Here is a 17,345-nt window from a genome sequence, read left to right as displayed (position 1 = left end):
CATTATAGGATTATTGGGAGGCTTAAATGAGATAATCCATGGAAAGTATTTGGCATTGTGCCTGTCCCATTGTAAAGGATTTGTAAATGTAAGTTACCACTATGATTAATCAATATCTCTAACAACCTCTCAGTATTGCATTATGGATGGGCATCCTGTCTTTATCTAAATCTTTGCTGATCTCATGCATTCTTGTAGCTTCACTAGACTCTGGAGAAAATGCACTCCAGGTGGGTGTTTCTGGGCAGCTGGAAGCCCCTGTGAGAAACAGCCCTCTTCCAAGTCCGTGTCCCTCGTGTCAGGTTGAGCGTCTGCTGGTTAGGCATTTTGAGTGCGTGTCTTCTCTTGGCCTCCCTCCAGGTGTAGAGACTGCCGGCCAAGGTTACCAGAGCTCTGTTCTAAATGAAAGGATCAAAGCAACTTCCCTCCAACGTGAATATGTTCCCCTCCATGATTTTAATAAGTTCATTACCTAGTTAAAAAAACCATGCAAAGGGCAAAAGATGCCATGGGAGAGAGTCGTGTGCAAATACATGTGTGCCTGTGCCTGAGTGTGTTCATGGCCTTGTGCACCTTATGGAGTGAGGTGAAGGAAGATGAAAACCATAAATCCCTGAACACTGCTGTTCATGGAGCGTCTTTGGAGTTTGAGTCTGAAGATGATAGTTGAACTCTGCCAGTTCATTCATTATTTAATCCTTTAATTGATGACCGTCGTGGAAAGATGACAGCAGCACATCCTTGGCAGGGAGGCAAATTCCATTTATTTGTTTATTACAGTTGCACAATTTAGTGGAGAGCGGCGATGGGAAGTCACCCGTGCTTCATGGTTCAGAATGTTGTTATAAATAACAATTAATCCACTTAAATATCTGGCTCCATTCAACCTGAAGAATCATACTGGATATAAAAGATTATGGAGGAGAATGTTGAGGAGGAAAAGGATTTTTCCATTGCCTCGGCTCATGCTTACTGTCTGGTTTCCCAAAAGTGCCTGGGGTTTTCCAAGATGATGAATATTCAAGGAGTGTTGGTACCACCTCTTAACTGTTTATTTTTCTGCCAGCATCCTCTCTATGGCAGTTAACATGACCTTAGGATGTTTTCTTGAATTGCTCTGTGAAATTTTCACAGTTTCTATTATTCATTTGTTATCTGTACATTGTCTTCTTAAAAAGATTACAAACCCCTTGAAGGCAGGGATTATCCCTTAGCTTACATACAAGAAAGGTGCTTAATAAAACAGGACAAAATGAGAATTGACATGAAAATGGATTGAGCTCCTACCATAACCCAGGACCTGTGCTTGGAGCCTTCATATACTTTTGGCAAGATTTGAAAATGGAGATGGAGATTTATCTGAATTCCAAAAATGACATAAAACATAGCATAACCTCATAATATAGTTAAGGAAAAATATCAAAACTGCAAAACATTAAAAATGTTTTATAAATTTGGAGAGAATAGTAATAACTCGAACGAAATCCTCTTTACAAGAGATTGAAGCTTTGTATTTGCACTCACAACAGTCTGAATACTTATATTCCCAAAGTTTTCACCTTTACCGTGGTATTCATATGGCTCTTTTTTTTTTTTTAATTATTATTTTCCCACTGTACAGCAAGGGGGTCAGGTCATCCTTAGATGTATACATTGCAGTTACAGTTTTTTCCCCCACCCTTTCTTCTGTTACGACATGAGTATCTCATATGGCTCTTTCTTAGGTTTCCAGTACAATTCTATTAGCAAGTCCATGGGTTCCTCAGGTTTAATGAGAAAACCAGAAGCTATTCTCTATATTCCAGGTACAAAGAAGTCTTTTAAAAAATACCTTTTTTTGGAGTTCCCTTCGTGGCGCAGTGGTTAATGAATCTGACTGGGAACCATGGGGTTGCAGGTTTGATCCATGGCCTTGCTCAGTGGGTTGGGGGTCCGGCGTTGCCGTGAGCTGTGGTGTAGGTCGCAGACGCAGCTCGGATCCCTCGTTGCTGTGGCTCTGTCATAGGCCGGCACCTGCAGCTCCGATTCGATCCCTAGCCTGGGAACCTCCATATGCCGAGGGAGCGGCCCTAGAAAAGACAAAAAAAAAAAAAAAAAAACCAACTAAAAAAACTTTTTTTTTTGAGTAGTTTTAAGTTCATAGCGAAATTGAGCGGAAAGCGCAGTGAATTTCCATACACCTGAGTCCCCCATCTCCACATGTTCCTGATTTCAGAGAGGCAGCAGTGGGTGATGGCTTCAAGTGAGATCCTAATTCTCTGCTCAGGAATTGAACCTGGGCAGCCTGGATGAAAACCAGGCATCCTAGCCTCTCGACCAGCTAGAGGCTGAAAGCAGAATTGCCTTGATTCTTGCCCGTTGAAAGCAAGAATATTTCAAGGAGGCAAAGACTGTAAAAACAGGTATAAAGTTTATTGTTAGAAACACAGTACAACATGTGGGCGAGCACGGGAATACAGAGTATTAGTCTATTTATCTAATAGACTAAACTATTAGACTAAACTGAAGTTTACTTACTGCAGAAGTAAAGCAGTAATACACACCCAAAGAGGAAGAGGGGGTGCGGGGGTCCCTTGGAATGAGGAGGCACCAGAGAGGTGATTTAAATTGCTTACATAGGGCAGTTCTTCATGGTCTTTGTCTTCCTTTGGCCAATTAACTTGCTTTATCTTTCACACCTGACCCGATCTAGGGCCCTCCCCTGATCTGTGTGTGCATCTTTTGGCCAAGATGGATTCCCAAGCAGAGCATGGCGGGAAAGTTATCTGGACTTACTGTGGTCTGGCACCCCTTTCCTTTTTGACCCAGAGGGGTCTCTCTGTGCATGTATAGTTGGGGTCTCCCTGATCCTGAGGATGGGGAGTACGTCACTTCTTGTTCTACCCAAGCAGGGCTCAGCCCCTCTTCTGATCCTGTCATCACTGTTGTTTAACAAGTTCACAGAGGACAAGTACCAGTTATTTGCCTTGTGCCTGTTGTTATTTCTATCTTGTAGTATAGCTAGGTGGCTGGTTCTAAAGGTTACCCAAAAGTCCACCTCTCTCCTGCCTCAGGAAGTGTAAAGACGAGGCTAGTTGTAGTTGTCTGTCCCGGAGTGCATCTATCGCCTGCCTCATCCCCACTATCCATATCCCACCCCAGAGTGGAACCTTTGTTACAGTCGAAGAGCCCACATGGACACCTCATCTCCCAAAGTCCACAGTTCACATTAGGTTCACTCTTGGTGTTGCATAGTCTGTAGGTTTTGGCAAATGTACGATGGCGTGTATCTACCATTCTAGTATCATGCAGAAGAGTTTCCGCTGCCCTAAAAATCCTCTGTGCCCGGGGTGCGAAGGGTTTTCATGTTGGATGGAGTGGTTTATCCAGCCATTGGAAGACGCGGGGAATTGGAGTGAAGAGCGTGACAATCCCCCGTCATTGGCTTGAGCCGGATCCACCAAAATGAGGCTTCAAAGGAGTTCACTGGGAAGCTGTAACAAGTCTCTTACCCGACCCCGTGTCTTGTTTCATCTGCCTTCAGAGAATGAGGTGCTTTTTGTCCTTCTTGCAGATCTCCAGTGGTTGCCTCTCATTGGGAAACTAACGCAGCACAGATGGGGAAGGGGATCCTGGGAAATGCGGTTCTTGGCTTAAGAAAAATTTTTTTTAAATTAATATAGTTGATGTACAGTGTTCCGTCAGTGTCTGCTACAGCGCAAAGTGACCCAGTCACGCGCATATACACATTCCACTTCTCACATTATCCTCCATCACGTTCCATCGCCAGTGATCAGACATCACTCCTTATGCTGTTCAGCAGGATCTCATTGCTTACCCACTCCCAACGCCATAGTTTGCATCTTTTGTAACGTGATGCTTCAGTGGGGAGCCCTTCAAAGGGACGAGTAGTGCTCAATTGACAATAGTCCTTTCATCTTTGACCGTTTTTAGAAAGTTAACTTTTCTATGGGATTAGACCATTGTCCTCCTGGAAATTTCAGTATCCAGAGAGGCCCAGCCTGGTGCACTGAATTTATTTCTGGACTGAGCATCTATCTGGAATTCCTGCCTCTTTCTCTGTCTTGGGATCCGGGCAGGACAACCCGGAAGAAAATCCAAAGACACCTGTGTTCTTCCCCGCCTTGAGCTTAGAACAAGTCTTAATGCCAGTCAGAAACTGGGATCAAATCTCAATGATGGCTGTCACTTGTATTTTATATCTTCAGGGTCTTTTTCTTACCACTTGGGTTTTATCAGTGTATTTTCTTAGACCCAATATCATTTCTAACCCTTGTTCATTTCTTTTCTTAATATAAAAAACAACAGTATACCTTTAAACTCAAGTCATTATTTTATAGCAAAATATCATGTAAGTCTTAATCACAGCACCTCATAGTGGAAAGAATAACTTGTTGAAACCTGAGTCTTCTAGAAGGCAGATCATGATTTTGCTGAGATTTCCAGGGGTTAATTTCAGAACACCAGATCCAACAGCAATCCACAGCCATTATCCCAGGCTCTCTAGGCCTTTCCAGCCTTTTCTGCTCCAGTTGTAACTGATAAGCAGCTGCTTTGTCATGTGAATAGGAAGATAAAGCAGACACTCAGCTCAGCACTGCATGTAAAATAGGAATCACTTGAATGTCATGGTCATTGTCGTCAAATCGATGTGAGTCCATCCTGTGTAAAGCCTTTCCATTACTAAAACAAAAGAAGAAGAGCAGGGAGCTTGCCAGCATTTGTTTATTCAAGGAGGCTTGAAGTACAGGTGGCAGCATTCATGGCACTGAAGATCGTTCCTATCTGCCAGAATGATTCCATTGTTTTGGGGTCACACTTCACAGTGAATGGGAACCTCTGAAGATATGAGACACGTAAGTAAACCTCCACAGAAAGTGATTTTCCGTTGTGCCCTCCTACTTTCAGGTTCAAGCTGTCTTTGTATTTCGCTTCTGGTACTTCTAAAGCTGCAAATAAGAGTCGGTGACTCATGCTTGCTCTTCGAGTGGTTTCGGTGTCATAAATAGAGGCTCTTTTAAATTTGTGGCCACTTAAGTTCATCAGCCCTTGTCTCATCTAATCTAATTTGGATCATCACTTAAAGCATCATCAGAAGCCTGGCTTTTCTCCTAAAAATCCTGAAAGTTAGGAAAAACAAAAACATCCCCTTTTGCTTTTCATTATAAAAACGACGCAGATTCATTTTGGAAAATCTGGAGAATACCGACAAGCCAAAACAATGAATAAAAGCCACCTCTAATGCAGGGCCCCGTGATGACCACTGTCAACATTTTAGTAAAGATTTTTTTAAACCTCTCTGTTTTTATTTGTATGCTGACTTAAATCCCGGCCCCACCTACATTGAAACACCCCTGCCTGTGATTATGGATTGGTACACTCTGCACTCTGCTTTATAGTCTGGATTTACTTAAGTATTTCCTTACATGCAGTAGCTATTCTGTCGCATCATTTCCAATGGCTACCTCCTGCCTTTTCACAGTTCTTCATGCAATGGTGTTTAATTATATTGCTTCTAACCCATCAGCAGTATAGTAAAACCTTGTCCAATCAAGCCCGAGAAATATAGATGTCAGAGTAATTTGACCAAGGCCAGGGTTATTATGTTTACTATCCCGTGAAGAAAGCTTTTGCTGAGCAAACGTTGAGCGTCGGTGCCAGGGATGTGAAACCGATCCAAAAACAATCGTGTTTTGGGAGAAGTAATTTACCCACAGTCACTTCGCCTCCCTGACTTGAGGACAAAGATAATTTCCTTTACTCTTTGTTTTCTTACAATAAACTTGACGGAGGCCAGCCAAGACTTACAGAGTGTGGAACTCTTCAGAGGCAATCATAAACTGGTGCTACCACCAGTCTATATGTATATGATATGGAACATAAAGTATGTGCAAGAAATTTTGGTGGATATTGAAGAGAATATAAAATCCTCCCACAGAAATGAGTAGCAAAATTGTGACTGTGCTCGCTGCCCACTCGCTATCCACTGCCTTCTTATTTTTTGCTAACTGTCCCAATTTTGTGGTGGGCACTGTTGCGTGTGCCTCCTGCAGATGCAACATTCACTTTTCCTGCCTGCCTTGCAGGTAAGGGTGGCCACGTGATAGAATCCTGGCCAAAGAGTCCTATGTGAGAGTCAGCGGTGGGGCAGGAGGCAAGGGGATGGGGGCTCTGGGAATGTTTTGACGTTTTTTAGCAAGAGAGGCTGATTTGGCTGCCATGCTCCTTCTCTTCTCTTCTATTTTTCATGCATTGAACATAGATTTGGTGTCTGGAGGTGTGGCAGCCACATTTTAATCTTTTTGTTGGTGTGGTTTTTGTCTTTTTTAGAGCTGCACACATGGCATATGGAGGTTCCCAGGCTAGGGGTCGAATCGGAGCTGAAGCCTATACCACAGCTATAGCAACATGGGATCCGAGCCACATCTGTGACCTACACCACAGTTTACAGCAACGCCAGATTCTTAACCCACTGATGGAACCCGCAACCTCATGGTTCCTAATCGGATTCGTTAACCACTGCGCCACGACGAGAACTCGAATTCCTATATTTTAATCTTGAAGTAGGGAAAAGAAAAAGAATTCCTGATCTCTGATGGCATTATTGAGCAACTAAACTAATGCAGCAACTTCTCACCTCTGAACTTGATGTAGGACAATAATAAACTCCCAACTGTTTCCATCATTATTTGTCAGTTACTCTTTCTTGTAGCTGAATACATTCCTGGAAAACAGAGATCAATTAAAAATGCAAATGATCAATGGTGTTTTGTAGGAAGTGGGCAAAGTTTCATTTGACTGGAGTGGAGGGTATATCAAGAATGAGGTGGGGAGTTCCCGTCATGGCACAGCTTAAGGATCTGGCGTTGCCATGGACTGTGGTGTAGGTCACAGCCACAGCTCCGATCTGGTGTTGCTGTGGCTCTGGCGTAGGCTGGCAGTAACAGCTCCGATTCAGCCCCTAGCCTGGGAACCTCCATATGCCATGGGTGTGGCCCTAAAAAGATAAAAGACAAAAAAAAAAAAAAAAAAAAAAAGAATGAGGTGGGTAGTTACCTGGTGGTGCAGCCGGTTAAGCATCTGGCATTGTCACTGCAGTGGCTCAGGGTGCTGCCAGTAGTGCTGGTTCAGTCTTTGGCCCGGGAACTTCCACATGATGTGGGTGAGGCGAAAAAAAAAAAAGTAAAAAAAAGTAAAGGGAATTGGGGGTATGAGTTTTCAGGGATAGATTGAGATCATAAAGAGGGTTTCTTTGTGAAGCTTATCTGGAATATCTTTGAAGTAGGTATGTTTATGCTCAATTTGGTAAACAGTAGGAAGTGACTGATGCTTTGGGGGCAGAATTTAGGAAGCTGAAGTGGGCAGTAGTGAGAGAGGTGGATTGGAGGGGAGAGGGGTGGGTCAAGAGACTCTGGCTGCAAACCAGGTGCCACAGCCCCGAGTAAGGTGGTGGCTTTTGTAGTCTACTCGGGCTGCTACAGCAAAATACCCTCACCAGGACAGTTTAAACACTAGAAATGTGTTTCTCACAGTTCAGGAGGCTGGGAGTCCGGGATCAAGGTGCTCGCCAGTTTGTTCCTGGGGGACGCTCTCCTCCTGGCTTGTAGATAGCTGTCTTCTGTGTCCTCACAGTGGAGAGAGAAAGTTGGGTTTCTTGCGCCTCTTTTAAGGGCAGCAGCCCTATTGCACTAGGGTCCCACCACCCTTAGGACCTCATCCCTCCTTTGTCATCTTCTCACAGGCCCTGTCAACAAACACAATCACGTTTGAGGGTGAGGGTTTCAACATCTGTGCTTTGTGGGGATGTGAACATCCAGTCCATCACGTTGACCACAGGATGGAATAAAGCGATGGTGTCTGAGGAACTGCAGAGCTGGAGTCTACCTGACTTAACACGGATTGATGTGCAGGTAAAGACACGTGAGGCATCACAGATGTCTTTGCGTGTCAAGCCCCAGTGACTGCCAGAAAGTAGCATCATGTATAGAATCAAGAAACTTAGGCAACAATGCAGCTTTTAGAGAAGTTGGGGTTTCAGGCCAGTTGAAATGGAGGTGCTGACATGACATTCAAGAAGACGTGAAGTGTTGTGACTTGTTATCTCCATTCTTGGGGGGGATTTTTTCCACATGTTACTGGTGCTCTGGGTACATTATGCCATTTGATTATCAAACCACCCTGTGGGGTTACTGGCAGTATAGCCTCTGTTTCATAGATGCTGAAACAGACATTGTGGTCTTCTAGGCTGGAAAAGTATACCCCATGTTATTGGAAGAAATCTGTCAAACTCGATCACCCAAACCGCTCTGGGTGGTCTTTGTGAACACGGGGAATGTAAGTGGTTTGGAAAATTGGAGGCAAGCACAGGGATTTTGGATTTCCAACCAAGGAAGAAGATGGAATCTGCAACTAAATAGATTTCAAGAATGCCTAATAGAAGGTTAAAGGGCTGGCACATGAGCACCTAGAAGAGGAAGCCATAGATGCTTGTGCCCAGTGCGGGCTCACCATGAGCAAACTTTGTGTGATTAAGTTCATCCAGAATGCTGAAAGTCAGCATGGTGTTTGGCAGGAGAAAGGATGAGTGAGTGGAATAGTGACTGATTAAAGAGTTCTATTTTTAAAGGGGCTGATTTAAAAGTAAATGTTAATCCAGTGGGAAGTGTCTGGTGACATGCTTTGGAGTTTTGCTCTTGCATTCTGATTTTTTTTCCCTTTTAACCTGTGAGTTGCATGAATATTTAGAGAGAGGTTTATTAAATTAATGTACAGCACGAAGCTGGAAACCCAGTAAGCATGTTGGAGATAAAAAACAATATTCCAGAATTCCTGTCGTGGCGCAGCAGAAACGAATCCGACTAGGAACCATGAGGTTGTGGGTTCGATCTCTGGCCTCGCTCAGTGGGTTAGGGAAGTGGCGTTGCCGTGAGCTGTGCTATAGGTTGCAGACACGGCTTGGATCCTGCCTTGCTGTGGCTGCGGCTGTGGCTTGGTCTGGCAGCTGTAACTCCAATTCGATCCCCAGCCTGGGAACCTCCATATGCCACAGGTGTGGCCCGAAAAAGCAAAACAAACAAACAAAATCATTATCCCAAAGGGTGTAAACTAGGGGATGAGGGAGCCAGATTTAACCAGATCAATGCATGGGGAAAAATGTCAGTTCCCAGATACAGGTCCAACAGCTCCCACTGGAAAGATATGGCTTCAGAGCACCACGTGTGAAGAGGCATGCTAGTTGAGTGTAAACTATGCAATATGGCTGGGAAAAAAGTAAATGTGACCTTGGCTGGCCTTATTGCAAGCACATTTCGAGCAGTTTACAGCTCCGAGTCTCAGTTTTCCCATCTGTAACATGGGCATAAAATCCTCATAGTGGCTCTGAGAATAACACGAAATGATGGAGGTAGTGCTTCTAGCAACTGCGATGGTGCAGTGGTAACCTCAGTAGCTGGTGCTCGTTCCGTGATGAAGGGATCAAAGGACTGCAAGTTCTCAGCTTGGAGGAGGGAGGACTCAGGGCATGTGCTTAGCATCTTGGGGAAGAAGGGTTGGGTTTGGTCTGCCTGGCTCTAAGTGGTAGAACCCAATGGATGAAAGCTTCAGGGAGGCAGAAGTCAGCTCAATCCGAGTCCTGAGTCCCAGGTAACTTGAGAGGCACTTCTGAGAAGGTAGGAAGTTTCCTGGCATGGGAGGCACTTAAGCACGGGTTGCTGCTGCCTTGCTGGGAATGCTACAGAGGGACCTCAAGCATCAGGTGGATAGTGGAACCAGAGGTCCTCTAACTTTGAAATGTGCTGGATCTGTGACTTTGGCTGGGGTTCTAGAATAGGAGTGAATCAACTCTTGTGCCCTTTAAAAGAACTTTTTTGATGGTCTCTGGGCCAAAGCAAGAATGGACTTCCTTTGAGTGGCAGTTACAGGGAGGGTGCACGCCCCTGGAGACTTCAGACAGACAGTCGTATCAGCAGAGGCACCCCTGTGCTTTGAAGAAGGACCTTGCCACAGCCGATTACTCTCATCCCATCCCTAGAACCTAGTTCAGCCCTGGCATGTGAAACCTATTGAATCAATGTTTGACTGTATGATTCAGTGAAGTAAAAAACCATCATCAGAACCTAACCTTCTAGCGTTGCTTACCTGGTCAACCTCAGGATTCTAGTCTGAAATTTCTTAGCTGAAAATTCTCCTTGTGCTCACTGGACCTCTTATACATCTTTCAGACTATGTTATAATCACATCTGAGTACTGCTAGTTCTTTTTTTTTTTTTTCTTTTAATGGCTGCACCTGTGGCCTATGGATGTTTCTGGGCCAGGGATTGAATCCGAGTGGCAGCTGAGACTTATGCTGCTGTTGGGGCAAAGCAGCATCCTTAACCCACTGTGCTGGGCCAGGGATTGAACCTGTGGCTCTGCAGCCACCTGAGCTGCTGCAGTCAGATTCTTAACTCATGGTGCCACAGCAGGAACTCCTGTTAGTTCTCGTAATAAGCCAGGAGGAGGAATTTGTTTTTGGCAAATAAGAGTAAAAGAAAAAAGAAATTCCTTCTGTTTAAGCCCACACCTCTTTGAAGGGCTTGGCATATGTTGCCGCTAGCCCCAAACTACTACTAACATATCCTGCCTCCAGCAAATGATTTGTGTTCCTTTGGAAGCAGTTTCCCATGGGAAGTGCTGGAAACAGAATCCTCACTCCCCTCGCTTCCCCAAGAACAACACAAGTCAACAAATCTGGAATCCTTGCCTCTGTCCTTTTTTAAACAGTTGTTACTGAGAATCAAAGTCAGCCCACAGTGCATATGGCTTGATTCAAGTGGCTATGTAGAGAGAACACAGCTCCAGGAATATATATATAGCGCTTTATCCTCAGACTCTCTGCCTTTGCTACTTATCACTCCATGAATCAGTAAACAGCAGCATGTCACCACCAGCACCAATAATCAGTTAGACAGATTCTAGTGGCTGTAATCTCATCTCTTATTTCCTCTGAAGTCCTGAGAGGGCAGAAGACTGTCAGAGGTTTTATTCCATTATTTTTTGTTGTCTGATGCTTAAAGCGAGAACTGCGTTAAATTGGCCGCGTAGTCTCATTTCGGGATTGACGTGGCACTTCAGGGAGGAGACAGTCTACTGTGGGTCCAAGGCACAGTGGGAGGTCAAGGACACTGGGGAAAAGGGAGAAACGTTCAAGTCCTCCTTCTCCTGGGGTTTATCTTGGTATATCTCCCTTCTCTGCCAAGTGGAGGTGATACAGGCCCTGGGAGTGTCAGGCTGGGGAGCAGCTCTGCCCTTAAAAATGCCAAGAGGGTCCAGGGAGGGGATCCTGGGAAGGGGACATGGAACAGGCTGCTCAGGGGTTCCAAAGAAGATCTTAAGGTAAAGATATGGGAGGACATTTGGACCCCAAGTGGGGCTCAGCCTAGATGGCCAGGCTTTTGATTCGAGAGGGATTTGAAGCCCTGGACTCCCTTAAGAATGGAGCAGGGATGGAATGATGGCAGCCATGGCCGATGCTAGCCAAGCATTTGGGGTCTGGTCCATTTACCCTTTATAATAACGAACACCAGTTGTCCTCCAGCAGACTGGGAGCGGGGGTTATGCACATAAGTTGGAGATTTTGATTTAGCCTCCTGAAGAAACTTTCATTGTTAAGAGACGCTCTGGTTTTCATTAGCAAAACTCAGAGTTTGTGCCTCGATTCTGATTAGCAGGAATCTGGGCTTTGGCTGGGACATGAACTTCTAAGTTCTTGAAAAAGCTTACTTTGAAATAAGTAGACTTCTGGTGCAGAATGTCTTCAGTCTCTGGACGGTTGGAGTGACTTAGTACTGATGGACTCAAACTCCATTGTGTTCGCTTGTTTTTGTTTAATACAGCTTTGTTTTCCTCCCATTCAGAAAGGATGTTCCTTAGAAATACATAGATGTTGGCTTCAATCATTGGTCGTGTTTATCTAAGAACAGATTAAGCAGAACGGGAATGAGGGCTGTCTCTATCAGGTGGTATGTGATGTTAGGTTGAGTCAAGGGAACAACTTCATGGAATTTTCCAAAAGTTGAGTTGTTAAGAAGGAAGCAAATGGCGACAACAAAACCATTTCCCGTTGCAAGGAATGAAGTTGCTCCATGAGAGGTGGAAAAATACTTCTGCATCTGAGGGTAAGGAAGACCTACTGTAAGGGCTTGAGCATCTGTGGATTTTGGTATCTGCAGGGATGTGCATGTGGCGTCCTGGAAGTGATCCTCTGTAGACACGGAGGGGTAACTGTATATTAAGTGAGATTATTTAGGAATTGATCTGTGAGCTGAAAATGCTCAGGTTTTAGGAGGTAACTCAGGGAGAAATGAATTCAGCTTAAAAATAGTTTTTCACATTGTAGGCTTGGAGAGATTTTTCAGAAGAGGACCAGGTAGTGAGAAAGCTGTTGAGGGGTCAAAAATATCTTTGCTCAGAGGGAGGCAGGAGGAACAGGATCCCTCATGTAAGGGGAGCTTGAAGGTTTAAAAATGCATCTGAACCTGTGCTCTGGGAAAGCAGTTTTGGAGCTGTCAAGGCTTGGGGAATTCACATGGTGAAAGAAGACAAGAGTGAGGGGATTTGGGACCTTACGCTATCACTGAGAGCAGGTTTGGGTAATTCCCTAGAGGCAGCTGCAATTCCGACATCTTTCAAGTGGGTTTCTCCAGCTAGGGAAAATATGCAAACTGAAGGCGATGCTCTCCTTGAAGGTGGACCTTATAGGACAGAGTGAAGGCACTTCTGAATGGAAGGAAGATGTAGCTACAGAAACAGAAATGTTGCAGAAAGAAGTAAGCCTTGAGAACCTTCTGCTTTGGAGAAATACAGGCAAGGGTATGGTCCTAGGGTTAGGGGAGGGTACCAGGCTATACATTTCTGGTGGAGATTAGCTGCTGTGTTACTGGGCAGAACTCTATTCAAGGATATTTAGATTGCCAGGTATGCAGGGTTGGAGAGGGAAAGGAATCATGCGTATACTATTGAGGGAAATACAGCTTTACTGGCTGGACCTTAAAGGAAAGGTCATGAGGAAGGATGGGGTGGCTGGTCCTTTATGCCCTTTCCAAGAGATGTTTTCTTAGGATTCAGCAAATTTAGTATGTTGATAAGATTCTTCCATCAACTAACTATTAACTTTATAGGTAGTGGACTTTGGACACCCAGCAGGGCTGGCTGACATGCTGGAAAAGCTGAAGTCACGTGGACCTTTTGGTTCCAACTTTAGTTTTTTTTTTTTTCTTGCTAATCCCTCTGCTACACTAATATGAACTCCTTATCAGTGATTGGTGATAACAACATGGATCTAGATTACATGAGATGTTGGATTTAAGAAACATTATATCCACTTGGGAATTGATGGTAAGATGGTAAACTTCTCTAATGGTCATATTTGGTTGGGGGATTAAGTGCTTTTTCTCAGTATTGTGGAAACAGGCCTCCTGCTATTGTATCGTATTTCCTTATAATTCCCTGAAATCCCGCAAAGATCAGACATGTAAGAGATTAGGATAATCACATTTGGAAGGTGTTAAGGTTCCTGTGGGAAATATCCCAGTCTGTAAGAATGCTGAAAAAGAAACCCAGGCCCCAAATGCACTGCCTTTGGCCAGGATTGAGTGGAACCAGAAAGAAAGGAGAGAAGTGAGGCAACTCTGTGACGTGATACCGAGACTTTAATTGCTCTGAATTAATTGGAATGAATGAGGAGAGAAGAGGAACACGCACAGTTGGTTTTTGGGTTTTTTTTTTGCTGAGCCCAGAAGCATGTGAATGGTCCCTTGCCAGGGGTTGAACCTGGGTCATAGCTGTAATCAGAGGCACAGCAGTGACAACACAGGGTCCTTAACCTACTGAACCACCGGGGAACTCCATGGAATTTTAAATGTTGAATCAGTTTTGCCTTTCTGGCATATCTCCAATCTAGTCTTATAACTTATTATTTGCTGACACTGCCAGATGCGTTTTACTAATATGTGGTATAAAATTTTTGCACCTACATTCATGAGAGAAATTGACCTGTAATTTTAATTTTCCATATCATCTAACTGGTATTGGTGTCAAGTTACAGTAGGCTAATAAATTGCTTATTCTCTGAAAGAGTTTAGATAAGATTGGAATTATATTTTCCTTGAATAATTTAGTGAACTCTACTGCAAATCCATCTGGCCCTGGCGTTAACCTTTGTGGAAAATAATTTTAATTACAAAGTCAATTTCTTTAATGATTGTAAGACCATTCAGAATTTCTATTTCTTCTTGAGTCAATTTTGGTAATTTATATTATTGTAGATTTTTTTCATTTCACTTAAGTTTTTGAATTTATTAACATATACTGTTCCATAATATTATTTTATATCTTTTTAACTTCTCTTCTATCTTTAGTTATGTTTCATTTAAAATGTTCTATTTATTTGTGATTTCTCTTTTTCTGATTCATCAAATATTATTAGAAGTTTGTATATTTTATTTATATTTAAAAAAAATGACTCTTGGATTTGTTTCTTCCTTCCACTGTATCTTTGTTTTCTGTTGCACTGATTTCTGTTCCTACCTTTATCATCTCCTTTATTCTGCTCTGTTTAGATTTTATGAGATTATTCTCATATGCTTATCCCTCATTCTACCCAAATTCTTAAGTTGGATATTCCACTCATTAAATTTTTGCTTTTCCTTTTTAATGTCAGAATTTGGGAGTATAAATTTCCTTTTACCCATTCCTCTATCTGTTTGCCACAAGTTTTGATATATAGTATTTTCATTATATTTAATTATAAACATTGTTTAAATGTGTATTTCTTTATTTCTATGCTGCTTCATGAATTATAGAGAAGTATGTTTTTAAATTGCCAAAGGGATTGATTTTTTAAAAGTTAATTTTAAAATTGATTTCTGTCTCAGTTACACTGTGGTAAGAGCGCATGATGTTCATGATACCAAATTCTTGGAAATATTTTGGGAATTGTTTGTGGAATACTACATACTTATTTTTTTGTAAATATTCCATGTGTTCTAGAGGACAGTTTTATACATTAAACCTAACTTAAGAAATGTATGGTTGGAGTTCCTGTCGTGGCGCAGTGGTTAACGGATCCGACTAGGAACCATGAGGTTGCAGGTTCGATCCCTGGCCTTGCTCAGTGGGTTAACGATCCGGCGTTGCCGTGAGCTGTGGTGTAGGTCGCAGACGTGGCTCGGATCCTGCGTTGCTGTGGCTCTGGTGTAGGCTGGCAGCTACAGCTCCAATTATACCCCTAGCCTGGGAACCTCCATATGCCACGGGAGCTGCCCAAGACATGGCAAAAGACCAAAAAAAAAAAAAAAAAAGAAAGAAATGTATGATTGACATCTCCATATCTTTCTTTACTTCTTGGCCCTCCCTTTCACTTAGAGTGTGGTCCTTAGGATATGGTTTAATGCAGGGTTTTTAGGTTCCTCTCCCCTGCTTTTCATGAACACTGGGCCTGGTCTCCTAGTCCCCTTAGGTGTGGCCATTAATCTCCAAAATTCCAGAGTCTTAGGATCAGCTTATTTCCCAAGGCAACCCAACTTTGGTGTTTACTTACAAGTCTGATGTTATAAAACTTTTTTTTTGTCTTTGGGGATTTTATTTTCTTGTGAGTTCAGCAATGCACTTGCATTTATTATAATTCTGCCATCATCTGTTCCAAAATATCTGAAGTGTTGTATTGGCAGAGGCAGAATTCTCTAGATATTCTTGCCTGAGTAAATAGCAGGTTGAACTCATCCCCTATGTTCCCTTCTCACCTTTTGAAGAGGTCTGGAGTAACACAGAGTTCTGAGGAATGCTCAGTGATCGGTCATCTTCTTGGGGAGAAGGAGAGAGAGTGAGGAGATAGATTTCTCCTAGAAGAGAAGCAATTTCAAAACCATTTTTTTTTCTCTCTAATCCTTATTTTTTATTTTATTTTATATTGGAACGTATTTGATTTATGATATTAGTTTCAGACGTTCAGCAAAGTGATTCAGTTATACATGTACATATATCCATTCTTTTACAGATTCTTGTCCCAGGCAGTTGATTACAGAACACGGAGTAGAGTTCCTTGTGCTATACGATAGGTCCTTGGTGATTATTTATCTTATGTGTAGCAGTGTATATATGTTTGTCCCAAACTCCTAGTTCATCCCCCACCCCACCTTTCCCTTTTGGTAACCATAAGTTTGTTTTCTAAGTCTCTGAGTCGCTTTCTGTTTTCTTTTTTTCTTTTTTGTCTTTTTGCCATTTCTTGGGCCACTCCTGCAGCATATGGAGGTTCCCAGGCTAGGGCTTGAATCGGATCTGTAGCCACCAGCCTACGCCAGAGCCACAGCAACGCGGGATCTGAGCCGCATCTGCAACCTACACCACAGCTCACTGCAACGCCGGATCATTAACCCACTGAGCAAGGCCAGGGATCGAACCCGCAACCTCATGGTTCCTAGTCGGATTCGTTAACCACTGCGCCACGACGGGAACTCCTCTTTCTGTTTTCTAACTAAGTTCATTTGTATCATTTGTTAAAGATCCCACCTATAAGTGACATCGTATGATATTTGTCTTTGTCTTTCTTCTCTTAGTATGATAATCTCTAGGTCTGTCCATGTTGCTGCAAGTGGCATTATTTCACTCTTTTTTATGGCTGAATACTAGTCCATTATATACAGGTACCACATCTTCTTTATCCATTCATCTGTCAATGAACATTTGGATTGTTTTCATGTCTTGAGCATTGTAAATAGTGCTATAATGAATATTGCCAACCCCTAATTGTAATGTTTGACTCTTCTGTCTTCTATCCAAGGAGTAGTTGGTCTGAAATTTCATAGCAGTTTGGTAGTACTGTTTGCCTCTTGCTTATTTACGTAGATATGTTTTAAGAGGAATTCCAAAGACAAGTAAAATATCATGGTATTAGTGAAGTAGACTTAGAGTGAAGCAGAAAAGAGAGCAGGAAGGAGACAACAGGAATGGGAAAAACGAGTTACAAAACAGGTCTTGGTTTAGACGTAAGGTGCATGGTGTATGCTTTTGGCAAAGATAAATGTTCTGGGCTCCTAGATTTTCGGAAAGGGTCCTCTCTGTAATTTAATACTAGTTACATAAACTGATGAAAGTCACAAAAGATTGCTTTCCTGCTGTGTTTATGCTCTGATTTGGGGGATCAGGGTTTAAAACCGTAAGAAACATCCCTTCCATTAAGCGTTTACCATCTAGTTTGTTGCACAAGGTATAAACAGCCGTAGGAACACTACATGGCAGTGTAGGATCCCTGCCAAGGTAGAATATTAAAGTGATATCTGGGATCATTTTAGGCACGTTCACTGCAAACC

General features: G+C 43.0%; 1 long non-coding RNA gene across 2 annotated transcripts in view; it reads left to right on the top strand.

Moving 5' to 3' along the window:
• LOC102157493 (uncharacterized) overlaps nt 1–17,345 on the top strand; it is a 978,951-nt gene that overhangs the window by 55,218 nt on the left and 906,388 nt on the right. Inside the window, exon 3 of one of the 2 annotated variants that reach the window (XR_014840336.1) lies at nt 7,742–7,910. The exons of the other annotated variant lie outside the window; for it this stretch is intronic. This is a non-coding gene — a long non-coding RNA (uncharacterized LOC102157493). The remainder of the gene's footprint in view (nt 1–7,741; nt 7,911–17,345) is intronic. 2 annotated transcript variants of the gene reach the window in all.

Source organism: Sus scrofa, chromosome 3 (genome assembly GCF_054392235.1).
Source record: "Sus scrofa isolate SSC_HxYL_T2T_F1_AM1 chromosome 3, Sscrofa_HxYL_maternal_Yorkshire_Landrace_v2.0, whole genome shotgun sequence".
NCBI lineage: Eukaryota > Metazoa > Chordata > Mammalia > Artiodactyla > Suidae > Sus > Sus scrofa.
The sequence above is the reverse complement of the archived record's forward strand: the minus strand, read 5'-3'. Positions and strand labels throughout refer to the sequence as shown.